Source organism: Camelus bactrianus, chromosome 20 (genome assembly GCF_048773025.1).
Source record: "Camelus bactrianus isolate YW-2024 breed Bactrian camel chromosome 20, ASM4877302v1, whole genome shotgun sequence".
Taxonomy (NCBI): domain Eukaryota; kingdom Metazoa; phylum Chordata; class Mammalia; order Artiodactyla; family Camelidae; genus Camelus; species Camelus bactrianus.
Window position 1 is genome coordinate 39,478,771 of NC_133558.1, and position 16,098 is coordinate 39,494,868.

Below are 16,098 nucleotides of genomic sequence, written 5' to 3' on the forward strand. Positions count from 1 at the left end.
ATGTTTCCTATTGTCGGGTGTAGGGCAGTTACTATTTAAGTGTTCTCTTCTTTCTTGAGTGTAGGAGAGTTCTTTCTCCCATGCCCTGACAGGAGAAGCAAGGGAACATGCTGGTATCAGTAAGAAGGGTGGGAGGGCATTGAATTACTTCTAGGGCCACATTGTTTCTCTGTAGATGAGGTTAGTAAGGCATGAATCATTGTCTTGAATTCCTCAGAGGATTGCATCACCTCCTCAGTGTAACTACAAGAGACTGACCTGCCCATTCAACTTCGCCGTCTTGAATTTGCTTCTTTCTATCAAAGAGATTTCCAATGAAGATGGCAATCAAAAGGTTCCTGTGTCCAGATTTAGAGCTGTGTGCCTTTGGGATGCTCTCAGAGATCTTTCCACAGAGGCTCAACCTGCTCTCTTCTCTCCCCCTCAGAGCGCACAGTTCCCTTTCAGCCTGGTTGCTCTTAGCAGAGGAGGCCTCACACGTAGCCCCTCTCAGGCCCTGGGGACCAGCCTCCCACTGGGCCAAGCTCTGAAAACGAGCATGAGGTCCAGGCAAAGGAGCTGGCCATTTGCATCCTTGGTGAGGACTTTCTCCAGGGGGCCGCCTGGAAGGTTACATGAAGACAGTGTACAGAAGGGTGGGAGGGTTGATGGTGTAAATGGATTTTAATTTTTGCTGAGTCTGATTTCTGTCCCTGTGCCGGGGTAAGGAGGTGTTCTTAGGCCAGCTGTGGTTCTCCTTTGCCTTTCAATTTGATCATCCTCGAGGTATCAGAGAATCTTTGTTTTAGGGTGAGAATCTTAAAAAAAAAAAAAGAAAAATCCTTGCAAATATTGTCTTAATTAGGTATTTGGCCAGGACAACCAGTAAATTCTCCCAGCAGTATTGAACCCCTTTTTTCCTCCCAGGGGATCTCCAAAAGTATACATATTCTAAATGTGACTCAAAACCAATGAGCCATTTTAGGGCTTAACCATGGATGAAAAGATGTCACTAAAGGAGGTGAGAAAAGAGCAGGTCCCCATCATCCAGAGTCTCCCCCCCAAAGAGCCCACAGAAGTAAAGAGGAGATGAATGAGAGAAACGGTTTATTTATACACATGCAGGAGCCAACCAGAAAAGTAACTATCGTGTTAAACGGTGAAGGTTAAAGGCTTTTTTTTTTTTTTTTTTTAATCTGCCTAACTTAATAGGGCAAAGGGAAAGGAGAGAATTAGCTTCCATGGGAAGAGCAAACAGGTTTCTTCCAGAAGGATGAGTGGGTTCTTTGGAAAACAAGGGGATATAAGAAAGTTTGTGATAATGTTCGCCAGGACACAGGTGTGTGATCTTTGCATCTTCTTCAAGGTCATAAAGCACCTTGCAGGAAGGACTTATGGCAGGTTTGCTCTTGGTCTCTCTTCTGGGACCAGAAGTCACCCTGATGATGGAATCGATGGCCCTGGTCATGTCTCAGAAGTTTCTGCTTTTATTCAGTTAACGGGAGCTCCAAGAAGGCTTGTGTTCTGCATCTATTGAATCTCAGCTATCTTCAGCTGAAAGCGTCTTTACAGCAGCCATGGCTTTCCACCTGGCTTTCCATACCTGGAACTTGATTCTTCGTTTTTGAGATTCCCTGATCTATTCTGAGCCCCTTGCCTTTTCCACATGAAGTGTAGATCGGTTGTCAATTTCTGCAAGTCACTGCCTGGGATTTGGGGAAGGATTCTTTGAAACTTTAGATCTATTCTTGGAATATTGCCGTCTTGGTAGAATTAAGCCGTCTGCTCCATGACTATGGGATTGTTTCCTGTGAATTGAGGTCTTTCTTAATTACTCCAACAAGCTGTTGTGGTTTTCAGTGTACAAGTCTTGGAGTTTTTCCTCACCTCTATTGGAATGTAGACAAAATCCTGGAGAAAACGGTCCCCACCCTGCCATGGGCTGCCACCTAGCTGGCCTGTGACTGAGTCACCAAAATGTTTTATTCTTTACCTGATTCTTAATTCTTTAGAATTTATCATTTTACTCTCATAAATGCTTGTCATCCTTGTAACAAATACTTTAGAATAGAAACAGTAAACTTTAATTGCGCCATAGAATAAAAATGAATAGATCCCAGTTAACATATGGTTTTAATCCTTTAGAATTAGTAAAACAGTACAGGCTCATTATAAAAAATTGGAAGAATGCCTAAAGGAGAAGGATAGAGATTTGCAAATCCCACATGCAGAGGTGACCGTCATGAATGGCTTGTTGTTCTGTCTCTTTCTGTCTCTGTCTCTCACACACCACAGGATTCATTTACATCTGTTATAATTTGACACATATATGGTCATAGAGATGGCATCCTGGATGCAGACAGTGGATTCACAAGCATCCAATGTGAGGGCTCCCCTGACATCAGGTAGAGACCACGCACCCACTTTCCCAGCTGCACAGCATTCATTCGTCCGTGTGAACCAGCACTGATGGATCCCACCCCATCTCCATGAACATTAGTGTTGCTTCCAGTTCTCTACTAGTTCTAACAGGACTGCAAAGAACACCCTTGAAAAGACATCTTTGAAAAATTGTGCATGAATGTTAATGGGGTCAACACTAAGGACCAGCGCCGCTGGGGAAGGGATGCACCTGTGGCCCTTTGATGCATCCTGCACCCTGACCCCTGGGAGAGGAGTGTCTGTTCACTCTTCTCTCCAGGGGACCTGCTGGGGCCTCTGCCTGCTCACATCGTCACCAGGGCTGGTTGTCACCAGGCCAAAGATCTGCCAGTGTGATGGTGACCAGTGCTGCCCCACAGTGTGTCCGTCTGCCCGTGTCCTCACCTGAGAGGCCGAGCACGTCTGACACACACTGGCCACCTGCGCTGCCTCTCGTTGGAGCTGCCTGTGTGTGTTCTGTTTCTGTTTAGAACACCGGGTTTTGAGAGTTTTTGGACCACAGGGATGTGAAGCCTGTTTCTGACCTCGGGTCATGAGGACTGCTTATCCAGGTTGTGGTTTGTCTTTCCAGCTGTCTTTCTTGGCCTTTGTTGGTTTTCTGGTTTGGTTTGGTTTGGTTTTGCCACAGGAAGAGCCAAGCATCTCCCTTCTGCCTCTGGTTTCTCACTTAGAACAGCAGTGCCTCCCCGAGATGCTGCACAGAGTTACTAAAAGGGCTGCATTCTGTACGTCTCATCTTTTATCCACCGGGATTTCCCATTCAAATAACAAAAATGCTATTTCAAGTAAAACAAACAAACAAAATTGACCAGTCCCCAGTTAAGATATGTGGTGGACACAAGCAGCCAGTTTGTATGATTTCATCAATAGGGAACGTCCAGGAGAGGTAAAGACACAGAGACAGAAAGGGGATTAGGCCTATCAGGGGCTGGGGGAGGGAGGGGCGGGCGTGTGTGCTTTGGATACAGGGTTTTATTTTGAAAAAAGAAATAGTCTGAAACCAGACAGTGGTGATGGTCGCAGAGCATTGTGAATTCACTTAATGCTCCTGAATTTCACAATTTAAAAGGGGGAAAAGTCTACATTTTATTACAGGAAACTGAAAATAGAAAAATAAAGCAGACCATAAAGGATGTGGAAGAAACAAAGGAAATTATGGAAAGGTTAAAAGAAAACCCAGGGGAGCAGAAGTCAAGTTCGGGTTGGGGAGCGGGTTGGTGGTGAGAATTCAGAGAGGACAGTGCCGGTGGGTGCAGGGGCAGCTCAGCCCGTGGGGGTGGTGATGCCTGAGTAAGTTCTGGGTTACCTGGGGTGCAGGAGCAGGAGGAGCTGCAGGAGCAAGCTCAGGGCCTCTCTGCAGGGCCGTTGGAATTGATCCCAGTCCTGAGTCTCTTGCAGGAGATGGCTTGGGGTCTCCCTACAGGGCTGGCGCAATGTGACCTTGTTCCAGGTCTCCCCCAGGAGCATGTTCAGGGCCTCGCTGCAGCACCAGTGGTATGTGGCCCCGCTCTGTGTTGTCTCAGTGTTTCCCTGCAGGGCTGGTGGAAGGAGACGCGGCCCTGGGCCACTTGCAGAAGCAGGTAGGGGTCTCACTGCAGGGCTGGTGTAATTGTGCACATCTCTGGTTCTCCTGCAGGAGCAGGCCTGGGGTCTCCCTGAAGCGCTAGTGAAACCGGTTACAGCCCTGAGCCCCATGTAGGTGCAGGCTCAGGGTCTCACACAGGGCAGGTGGAATGTGACCCGGCTGTGTTTTCTCCAAGTGCAGGCTCAGGGTCTCCCTGCAGGGCTGGTGGAATTGAACCCGGCTCTGGGTCTCCTGCAGGAGTGGGCTGATGGTTTGACTGCAGGGTTGGTGGAATTGGTCCCAGTCCTGGGTCTCTTGCAGTTCCAGGCTCAGGATCTCCCTGGAGAGCTGGTGGAATTGGTCACAAGTCCTAGTTCTCCTGAAGGGGTAGGCTTGGGGTCTCTATGCCGAGCTGGTGGAATGTGATCTTGCTCAGTGTTTCTGGAAGAGCAGTCTCAGACTCTCCCTGCAGGGCTGGTGGGATGGGACCCACTCCTGGGTCTCCTGATGGGGCAGGCCCTGGGCCTTCCTGGAGGAATCCTGGAATATGACACATCTCTGGTTCTCCGGAAGGAGCAGGCTAGGGGTCTCTCCCCAGGGCTGGTGGAACTGGTCCCATTCCCTGGTCCCTTGCAGCTGCAGGCTTGGTGTCTCACTGCAGGGCTGGTGGAATGTGCGATGTCTTTGGGTCTCCTGCAGGAGCAGGCTGAGGGCTTATCTTCGTGGCTGGTGGGATGTGTCTCAGCTCTGGCCTCCTGTAGGAGTTGGCTCAGCATCTCCCTGCAGGGCTGGTGGAATTGGTCCCAGTTTGGGTCACTTGATGGCGCAGGCTCAAGGTCTCTCTTTAGGACTGGGGGAATGTGACCCAGCCCAGCATTTTTTTCAGGTGCAGGCTTGGGTTTCCCTGCAGGACTGACAGAGTGGGACCCAGCTCTGTATTTCCTGCAGGAGCAGGCTTGGTCTCTCCCTGCAGGGCTCATGGATTTGGACCTGTCCCTGGGTCTCCTGCAGGAGCAGATTCTCGGTTGTCCTGCAGGGCTGTTAGAATATGACCATGTCTGGTTCTGCAGGATCAGGCTTGAGGATCCCCTGCAGGTCTAGTGGAATTGGACCTGCTTCAGGGTCTCCCTTCAGGGCTAGTGGATTTGGACCTGTTCCTTGGTCTACTGCTGGAGTAGGCTCCAGGTCTTCCTGCAGGTTCAGTGTCTCTCTGCAGGGCTTGTGGATTTGAACCTGATCCTGGGTCTCCTGTGGGTGCAGATTCCCGGACGTTCTGCTGGGCTGTTAGAATATGACCACCTCTGGTTCTCCTGCAGTAATAGGCTTGGGGTCTCCCTACAGAGCTAGTGCAGTTGGACCCACTTCAGGGTCTCCCTGCAAGTCTGGTGGAATGGGACCCAGTCATGGATCTCCTGGAGGTGCAGGCTCAGCGACTCTGCCAGGCTGGTTGAACTGGACCTGGCTCTGGGTTCCCTGCAGGCCTAGTGAAGTTGGTCCCTTTCCTGGGTCTCTTGCAGGAGCAGGCTTGGTGTCTCACTTCAGGGCTGGTGGAATGTGACTCTGCGCTGTGTTTCCTGCAGGAGCTGGTTCAGTGTCTCCCTGCAGGGTTGGTGGAACTGGATCTGTTCCTGGGTACCTCCTGCAGTTAAAGGCTTGGGGTCTCCAAGCAGGACTGATGGAGTTGGACTCGGCTCTGGGTCTCCTGCAGGAGTAGCCTGATGGGTTCCCAGCAGGGCTGGTAGAATTGGTCCCAGTCCAGGGTTCTTGCAGTTGCAGGCTCAGCGTGTCCCTGCAGGGCCGGTGGAATTGGGCCCAGTCACGGATCTTTTGCAGATGCAGGCTTGGGGTCTTTCTACGAGGCTGGTTGAACTGGGCCCAACTCTTTGTCTCCTGCAGGAGCAGTCTCAGGATTTCCCCTTCCTTGGCCTCTGGCAGGTGCAGGCTCAGTGTCTCACTTTATGGCTGATGGAATGTGACATGTCTTGGTCTCCTACAGGTGCTGGCTTGATGTCCCCCTGCAGGCCAGATTGAATGGGATCCACGCCTGGGTCTCCTGCAGGAGCAGGCTGTGGATCTTTCTGCAGAGTACTTGGAATATGACCCATCTCTGGGTCTTTTGCAGGAACAGGCTCAGGGTTTCCCTGCAGTGCTGGTGGGATGGGACCCAGTCCTGTCTTTCCTGCAGGAGCAGGTGTGGGGTCTCACTGCAGGGCTGGTGGAATGTGGCCCACCTCTGACTCTCCTGCGGTAGCAGGATCAGGGAATCCCTTCAAGGCTGGTGGGTGGGATCCAGTCATTTATTTCCCGTGAAAACAGGTTTGGGTCCTCCTTCAGGCCTGATGGGATGTGACCTGGCTCTCTGTTTCTTGCAGTGGCAGGCTCAGCGTCTCCCTGCAGAGTTGGCTGGATGGGATTCAGTTTGGGTCTCCTGCTGGAACAGGCTTAAGGGTTCTCTGCAGGCCTGGTGGAATGTGACCCGGCTCTCTGTCTCTTGAAGAAGTGGGCTAAGGCTCTCCCTGCAAGACTAGTGGAATTGGCCCCAGTCTTGGGTGTCCTGCAAGTTCAGGCTGAGAGTCTCCCCGTGTGGCTGTTGGAATTGGACCCACTCCTTGGCCTACCGCAGGACCAGACTCCAGGGCTTCCCACAGGGCTAGCAGATGTATCTCTTCTCGGGTTCTTCCAGAGCTGGCTTGGGGTCTCCTTGCAAGGCCAGTGCAGTTGGACCCGGCTCAGGGCCTCCCTGCAGTGCTGTTGGGATTGGTCCCAGTCCTGGCTCTCTGGCAGAAAGAGGCTTGGGGTCTCCCTGCAGTGCTGGTGGAACGGGGCCCCTTCCTGTCCCCCCCCAGTAGCTGGTTTGCAGGACTCGTGGCATGTGACTGGGCTATGCGGTATTTGGAAGTGCAGACTCAGGGTCTCCCTGCAGGGCTGGTGGAATAGGACCCATTCCTGGGTCTCCTGCGGGAACAGGCCCTGGGCCTTCCTGGAGGGATGTTGTATTATGATCCATCTCTGGTTCTCCTGCAGGAGCAGGCTCAGGCTCTCCCTGCGAGGCTAGTGGAATGGGTTCCATTCCTGGGTCCAGTGCAGGTGCGGGCTCAGTGTCTCCCTTCTGGGTGGTGGAAGGGGACCCAGTCCTGGGTCTCCTGCAGGAGCGGACAGTGGGTCTCCCTTCAGGGCTGATAGAATTGAACCCGGATCTGGGTCACTGCAGGAGCAGACTGAGAAATTACTCGCAGGGCTTGAGGAACGTGACCCAGCTCTTGGTCTCCTGCAAGAGTTGGTTCAGTGTCTTTCTGCAAGGCTGGTGGAAGGGGACCCCATCCTGTGTCTCCTGCAAGAGCCGTCTCTGGGTCCCCCTGCAAGGCTGGTGGATTGTGACCTGGTTCTGGGTCTCCTGCAGGAGCAGGTGCAGCTTCTCTTACGGCATGGTGTTTCCTCATCTTGCTGTGCGTCTCCTGCTCGATAAGGTTCTTCCTTTCTTTTGTCCCTGGTATCTTCCTCTGGCACTATCTCTTGTGGATCTGTTGGAAATAGAGATAGCTTTAAGTCTTGAGATCATGCTAAAGATATGACAGAGGAACAATTTACCCATGTGCCTCCCTTTCCATGTGCCTTTTCAAGGACAGGAATCTTCCTAGAGCTGTCCAGACTAGCCCCACCCAGCAAGTGCCCACAGGATGTGTTCTGTGACTGCAATACACCAGACAGGTGTCTGAGGCCAGTCTTTGCTCTGGTCCCAACAGCAGCCTCTGGGGACGCCTCCCCGTGTGGCCCAGCCCTTGGCCCTCCCTCACCTACACACAGGCACACCCCTTGCCATTGTCACCTTTGGGCTCGGCCTTGGGGGGCTCCTGGTCCTCCACCTGACTCACAGTGAAGTGGCCCAGTGCTCCAGGTCAGAGCTGGGGGTGCTGAGCTGCCCGTCAGCCCCGGGTGGGACCTTGCGGAGAGAGTTGGGTGGTGTCTGGGCCAGAGGCCTACTCTGTTCATCTCTGGGCCCTGTTTCTGGAGACCCCTCTGTGTCCACACTCACCCAGATCCTGCACTGGCCCTTGAAAGTGTGGCGCACCAGCCCCGCACTTGGGGAGGTGGCGTGGGTGTCCTTGTCCACCAGCTCCTGTGTGACCGGCAGTGTCTGGCTCTGCAATGACAGTGACCGGCAGCCGGCCCGGCCCGGAGGTCTCAGAGCCCTGCCCGGCCAGGACCACTCCTGCTTCTGCCTACTCCACCCTCTGCTGCCAGATCAGACTGACACCTTGGTCAGCTCAGACGGCCACCCGGGAGGGAAGAGACACACCCAGAGGGCATGGGCACCACCTCGGGCAGCAGGGCCCTGCCCCGGCTCTCCACACCCCAGCCAGCCAGCTGTGACCCAGGTTGTGGACGTGACCGGCCCCCCCAGGCCTCTGACCCTTCCTCAGCCTGCCCTTGCTTGAGGCAGGAGCCCCCCCAACATGACTGCCCCACCTCCACCAGCCAGGAAGGGGCCGTGGGGCTACCCGGGTGGGATCTGAGTGGTGGCCCGGCCTGGGCGGGCCTGCCTTGGGCCTCCCTGTGTTACCTTTGGGTCCCTCTGGCCAAATGGTCAAAGGCATCTTAGGTGAGACCTGACCCATTGTCGGCACCGTTGGTACAGCCCCTCGCTGCAGGCTTTCCGGGGGCCGCGGCCTCGGGGTGTTGGGATGCAGCAGAACATGCCTCTGTCTCCAACCAGGTGAGCTGAGAAGGAGGCTTCTCTACAGAGCGGGTGCCTGGTGACCTCGGTTCCAAGTTCTGTTGGGCTCTATTGCCAGGGAAGTGAGGTCACTTTCTGGGGTCCCCGTCCCCAAGCTTCCTCCTTACACAAAGCTCCCCAAGGGCCTCTCTGGGCTGCCGATGGCTCACTTCCCACCCCGTGCCATGTCCTCACACAGCGACACCAACTTGGCCCCCCCATAGCCCTGGGGAGGCCTGGATGCAGCCAGGGCACCAGCTCTGAGGACACAGCTGGGTTCAGACCCGGATCCCCCCCCTCAAGCAGTGCTGTCACCCTGGACAAGCCACCTGCCTCTCAGGGTCTCCCCAATCCCCCATCGGCCCAGTGGGCATCATTCTGGCCCCTGCTTCCTGGCAAGCCATCCTGTCTCTAGACCCATAAACACCTACCGCACCTGTCAGCCCTGTGGCCTGGCTTCACAGGGAGCTCATGCACAGACTCAGCAAAGGAAAGTCCCCACAGAGGGCTCTGGGGAAAGTCACCCTCCTTGCCGCCTGCCTCCCAGCTCCCTGTCAAGGGGTTTGAAATTAAATACAACTCTGACATCGTCCGCTCTGGTACACAACCTCCTAGGTCATTCTGTCATGTCAGATTTAGGCCCAGTGTCCCATCTCGGCCTCTGGGGTGGGCTGCCCCACAGTGGCTCCCTGCTTTTTTGCCTTCTGGTCACACGTCCCTGTGTGACCCCCACACTCTCCCCTGCAGGGCGGATGGACACTGGGACCAGGTTCTGACATGTAGACTGACTTACGAAAATGTTCATGACTTCCACTCACCCCCAGCTCCAATGTTCCTTCTCTCTGTCTGTCTCTCAGTGCCTGTCTGTCTTCTCTCTCTCTCTCTGTTTCTCTCTCTCCCTCTGCCTCTCTGTGTTTCAGTCTGTCTGTCTCTTTCCTGGATGTATGTGAGTGTGTGTGAGTGTGTGTGTGTGTGTGTGTGTAATGTTAGGGCCTAGGGCAGGTCACTTCTGAAAATGACTTGATGGCATATTGATTATTTTGAATTTCTGTTACTGAAGAAAAAATATCTTTGAAAGCTGTGCAAGCACTTGGTAGGATCAGCTCTAAGGACCAGCACTGCTGGGGAAGGGATGCACCTGTGGCCCTTTGATGCATCCGGCACCTTGTTCCCCTAGAGAGGAGCGTCTGTTTGCTCTTCCCTCCAGGAGATCTGTTGGGGCCTCTGCCTCCTCATGTTGTCACCAGGGCTGGTTGTCACCAGGCCAAAGACCTGCCAGTGTGACGGTGACCAGTGCTGCCCCACAGTGTGTCCGTCTGCCCGTGTCCTCACCTGAGAGGCCGAGCACCTCCAACACACACTGGCCACCTGCGCTGCCTCTCATTGGAGCTGCCTGTGTGTGTTCTGTTTCTGTTTAGAACACCGGGTTTTGAGAGTTTTTGGACCACAGGGATGTGAAGCCTGTCTCTGACCTCGGGTCATGAGGACTGCTTATTCAGGTTGTGGTTTGTCTTTCCAGCTGTCTTTCTTGGCCTTTGTTGGTTTTCTGGTTTGGTTTGGTTTGGTTTTGCCACAGGAAGAGCCAAGCATCTCCCTTCTGCCTCTGGTTTCTCACTTAGAACAGCAGTGCCTCCCCCGAGATGCTGCACAGGGTTACTAAAAGGGCTGCATTCTGTACGTCTCATCTTTGATCCACCGGGATTTCCCATTCAAATAACAAAAATGCTATTTCAAGTAAAACAAACAAACAAAATCAATAATCACAAAAGACATGTGGAGTCATTTCAATCTTCTTCAATTTGCTAAGGCTTGTTTTGTGGTCTATAGTGTGATTTATCCTGGAAGACCCATGTATGCTTGAGGAGCAGGTGCATCGTACGGCTGCCGCACGTTCAGTAGACACCTGTTTGGTCCATTGGTTTATAGTGGGCTTCAACCCTGCTGTTTCCTCATTGATTTTTTCTGGATGGTCCGGCCATTAGTGACAGTAGGGTATTCAAGTCTCCTACTACTGTTGCATGGCTGTCTGTCTGTCACTTAGATTTGTAGATGTCTGCGTCTGTATTTGAGAGCTCTGGTGTTGGGTATACATATGTATATATGTTTTTTATATTAAAATATTGTATACAATTTTAGAGGTTATTTTCCATTTACAGTTACTAAAAAATATTGGCTATGTTCCCTGTTCTGTTTAATACATCACCGAGCCTGTCTTACAACCAGTAGCTTGTTCCCCCGGCTCTCTGACCCCTGACTTCCCCTCCCTCCCACGGGCAACCATTCGTTTGTTCTCTATATCTGTGAGCCTACTTTTGGGGAGTTATATTCACTACTTTGTTTTGTTTTTCAGACTCCATATATAAATGACATCGTACAGCACTTGTCTCTGTCTGAATTATTTCCCTTAGCATAACGCCCCCCAAGTCCATCCACACTGCTGGAAACGGCACATTTCCTGTGTATTTATGGTTGGGTAGTATTTTATGGTATGTCTGTGTGCGTGTGCGTGCGTGTGTGTGTGTGTGTGTGTGTTTGTGTGTATAAATATATATATATATAAAATATCTTCTTTACCTATTCATCTGTTAATGGACACTTAGGTTGCTTCCCTATCTTGACAATTATAAACAATGTTGTGTGAACATAGGAATGCATGTATTTATTCAAATTAGTGGTTTGGGTTTTTGTTTTGTTTTGTTTTGTTTTGTTTTGTTTTGTTTTGTATGTATACCCAGGAATGGAATGGGTGCCCATATTTTGTAATTGTTATATCTTCCTGTTAAATAAACCCTTTTATCTTTGTATAATCATCTTCTTTATCTCCTGTAGCATTTTTTAAAAGTCTATTTTGTCTCTTATAAGTATAGCCACCCCTGCTTTATTTTGGTTACCATTTGCATCAATATCTTTTTCTGTTCCTTTACTTTCATTCTTTCAGTGTTCTTAAAGCGAAGTAGAGTCTCTTACACGCAGTGTACAGTTGCAGCTTGTTGTTTTATTTATTCAGTCACTCATTTTTTTTTATTTGTGAGTTTAATCCTTTTATATTTAAAGTAATTATTAACTGATGATTGTAGTCATGGTAATTCTTAATACTTTTGTCTTTTCAGTTGTCAACTAGGGTTAAGATGCTTAGTGCGGTACCATTACTGCACGGTTGCACTGCTCTGTATTTCTTGATATATTTACCTTTTCCAGTAAAATTTATACTTGTTCATGCTTTTGTGTTGCTGCTCAGTGTCCTTTTCTTTCATCGTGACAAAGCCCCGTTAGCACTTCTTGTCAGCAGTTCCAGCAGGAACCAACTCCCTCAATTTTTGTTCGTCTGGGGAAGTCTGTCCCACCTCCATTTCACAGGCAGCCTCGTCAGGTATACTATTCTTGGCTGGCAGGTTTTTCTTCTTTCAGCATTTTGAATATATGATTCCACTCTCTCCTGACCTGCAAGGATTCTGCTAAAAATTCTGCTATTGATCTTAATGGAGTTCCATTGTATTTGAAGAGGCATTTTTCCTTTGCTGTTCTAAAAATTCTCTTCTTAACTTTTGACAATTAAATTTTAATGTGCTTTAATGTAGACCTCTTTTACATTCAAATTATTTGGGGTCTTCTGGGATCTATAGATCTAGAAGTAATTTTCCTTCCCCAGATTTGGGGGAAATTTAGCCATTATTTCTTTGAATAAGCTTTCTTCTCCTTTCTCTTCTTCTTCTGGAACTCCCATTACCCATTGTTTTTCTTGCCTGTGTTCTCTAAGTCCTGTAAGCTTTGTTCACTCTTTTTCATTCCTTTTTACTTTGCTTCTCTGAGTTGAGCATTTCAAATCACCCATCTTTGACTCTATTGTTTCTTCTGCTTGATCAAGCCTGCTGCTGAAGCTCTCTATTGAATTTTTTGGTGCAGTCATAGTATTCTTTGCTCCAGAATTTATGTTTTGGCTATATTTTTTATGATCTGTCTCTTTGCTGAACTTCACATTGTGATCACGTGTTAATTTTATGATTTTGTTTAGTTGCCTGTCTGCTTTCTTTTATAGCTCAGTGAGCTTCTTTAAGATGATTATTTAAAAATCTTTGTCAGGCAATTCATACATCTCCATTTCTTTGGGGTCAGATACTGGAGCTTTGTTTTGCTTTGGTGATATCATGTGTCCCTGATTCTGTGTGACCCTTTTAGCCTGTGTTGATGTCTGCATGCTTAAAGAACTCATCACCATCAGTAGCCAAAGCAGGAGTGAATCCAGCAACCGAACACTGTGGTGGTGGATTATAGCCAAAAGCTTATAATAACTACCTGGGTAGGGTGCCCACACCGCCAAAGTATTGATATAAAATAAATGATTACATAGTTTTTTGAATTTTCTTTTTTTTAATGAATGATGTTGAATAGAAATCTTCTCCGTAGAATTCTACAGAGTTGCTGTAGATGTTCAGCCATTCATGAAGGAGGTGGTGCTAACTCCCCTCTTCTGAAGTGTGGGTGCCACGTAGTGGCTGCATCCTAAAAAAGACACACAGTACAGACTTGAGGGAAAAAGTGACTTCACATTGGAGAAACTCTGACAGACATTACCTCAGCCAGGAGGGCAAAGTTAATGTGAGTGGTGTCACCTTGCTGTGTGTTCCCCGTGATAGGAAGTAATGAGAAAGTACTTGACCTCTGTGACCTGCTTCCTCAAAACCCATAACCCCATTCTAATCACAAGGAGAACACCCAGTAAATCCCAGTGTGGGACAGTCTACAAAATATTGGACTGGTCCTCCTCAACACCGTCTAGGTCACTGAGAGAAGGATAGTGGGAGAGAGTGTCAAAGGCACAAAGCCCCTAAAATGCCATGATGTCTCACTGCCCTGTGATCTCCCGGGTGGGACCCTAGGACAGAAAGGGGTGAACAAAGGGAACTTGAATAAAATACGGATTTTAGTTAATAGTAAGGTACTCATATTTGTTCATTACTTGTGATAGTTCTGTAGAAAACTAGAATGAGAGGTGACATTAAAAGTCAAAAAAGAACATGCTATTGCATCAAGCTGAAAATAGAGAATAAAAAGGTGATTTCCTAGCAACACACAAGCAAAGGGAACCCTGTCGAATGTGGAAAGTGCAAGCAGGCCGGCTGAGCACCCTACGACCCTTTCTTCCTGCTGCTTCTCCTCTTGTTTGCCTGGCCTTTGGTCTGGGGCTTCCCTCTCCAGAAACGCAGAAGAAACAGGGAAGGAATTGATTGGCAGCCCCCCCTAGATCTGACCCCACCCGGCGCCTCCATCGTCCCCAGTCACACCCACCCAGTGAGGACGCCTGCCGGAGGGGGTCTCAGGGCTGACTGATCGGGCCTGTCAGGACACACTTAAGCCCAATAAATTCATACTATTGTAAATGATAGAAATAAATGAATGCTTACAAGAGACAAGTTTAAGGGGTTTGGAGGTTTCAGGTCCGGGGGACCACATTCTCATACTGTGACCTAGTCCCTCTCCAATGGTCAGTCCTGCTAAGTGCCCTTGGGTGACCACATTCACAGGCCAGCCTCTCACACCTCCCAGGGCCTCCAGCAACCCTGGGGTGACAACCACACGATGTCCGTTCACCTGGGAACGGCACCACCTTCCCTAGGGCTCCATGAGCACCCGTGGCTTTGATGCCTTTCTCCTGGCTGGGATAACACTCTCACTCTTGAAATGAACCCAGCAAGCAGAGGGTGGAGATTGGGACTGGCTAGATGTGGGTTGTATGAGACCCATCTTTGAGGTGGGTGGAACACGGGGTCAGCCCTCTGAAACGGGACTGGAGGCAGGCAAGGTGTAGTTCCCTAGTGAAAGCTGAGTGCTGCGCTTGGACAGACACTGGCTCGGCGAGAGCAGCAGAGCACACACGAGGCAGGAAGGGATGCACTCAGGGGCAGGGCCGCTGCCGCGCATCCAGTGCTCTTGTCCTCCCACCACAGCAGGAAGTTCCTCCATTTGCTAAAGGTCAAGGTTGATGATGGTGGCAAACTCAAGGCTCCTGCCTTGGACAGAGGGTCCTTGCATCTCAGAGACTGGCCCAGAGCAGCCCGTGTGCCCTTGGAAAGCACTCCGACCTCATTCTTGTTCCCGGGATTCATGCCTGCGCCTGGCCACATGAATCACCCGTTCCCAAAGAACAAACTTGCCCACATTCCCAGTCCCTCCTGTCTCTTTTATAAGGAGCAGGCATCAGATTAACATCAAATAACGCTGCTGTTAATAGCAGGGTGTATGTATCTTTTTGAATTAATTCTTATTTTATGTTTGGTTTTATTCCTTTGATAACTAACTTTAAAAAGCTAAAGTTCTAAATGTTCTTAGAAACAATGAGCAGTACATACATGTAATTTTTAAAAATGAGTGGTATATTGTCTATATGTATTTACATGCAATATATTGTATGTGTGAAGTCAATTTGTAACAATTCTACCTAATAAAACTGAAAAAAATAAAATAAGAGCAGTCTCAGCTTTAAATCCTGCCACCTTGCTGCCATCGGGTTCTGATTGCACGTGGATCAGTGAGCAGGCCTGTTTTAGTCACTGGCTATGACAGGAAACCGGGACGTTGCACATCTGTGCACTGCTGGAACTACCTTTGAGAGCAAGGACAGCGGACAGCAAGAGGTGCAGCGGGGACTCACCAGCAACTCTGGAAGCAGGAGCCCTCCCACTAGGTACTTCATGCTGGGTGAAGGTCTGTGAGTTAATATATACTCGAACTCCAAGTCTGTCTTTTGGGTAGTCCATGCTTATGGCGCCATCTGGTGAGAATGTGGCCTTTTGACAACTTGAAGAAAGGAAAATAAGCATGCTAAAGACATTTTCAGTCTGACTTCTTTCATAGGATGATCATCTCTAAGTCCATTCATGTTGCTACCAATGGCATTATTTCATTCTTTTTTATGGCTGAGTAGTATTCCACTGCAAAAATACACTGTGTATATCCAGTCATCTGTCAGTGGACATTTAGGTTGTTTCCACGTCTTGGCTATTGTAAATAGTGCTGCTGTGAACATTGGGGTGCAGGCGCCTTTCTTTTTTTTTCTTTTTGTCTTTTGCATTTATCTTTTCTTTTTCTTTTTTTTTCCTTCATGTATCTTTTCTAATTAGAACTTTCATCTTTTCTGTATATGTGCCCAGGAGTGGGATTGCTGTTTCACGTGACTTTCACCTAATTATTAGAAAAACCTATCTTGTGTATGTAGAGAAACTTTTAGAGACTTCCCAATATTGAAATCCCCTACTCCTAGAGGAAACTGTTTCTCTGAGAAAGATACTCAAAGACCTGAAATGAGGGAGACTGGACTATCCAGCAGAGCCCCCAGGAGGCCTGGCCAGATGGTGGACTCCCTCTTCCCCTGTACTCCAGATGCTCTGACTCCAATAGGAAT

At 49.6% G+C, this 16,098-nt stretch overlaps 1 protein-coding gene across 1 annotated transcript in view; it reads left to right on the forward strand.

Moving 5' to 3' along the window:
• KHDRBS2 (KH RNA binding domain containing, signal transduction associated 2) overlaps positions 1 to 16,098 on the forward strand; it is a 644,953-nt gene that overhangs the window by 604,606 nt on the left and 24,249 nt on the right. The gene's annotated exons all lie outside the window — the stretch shown is intronic.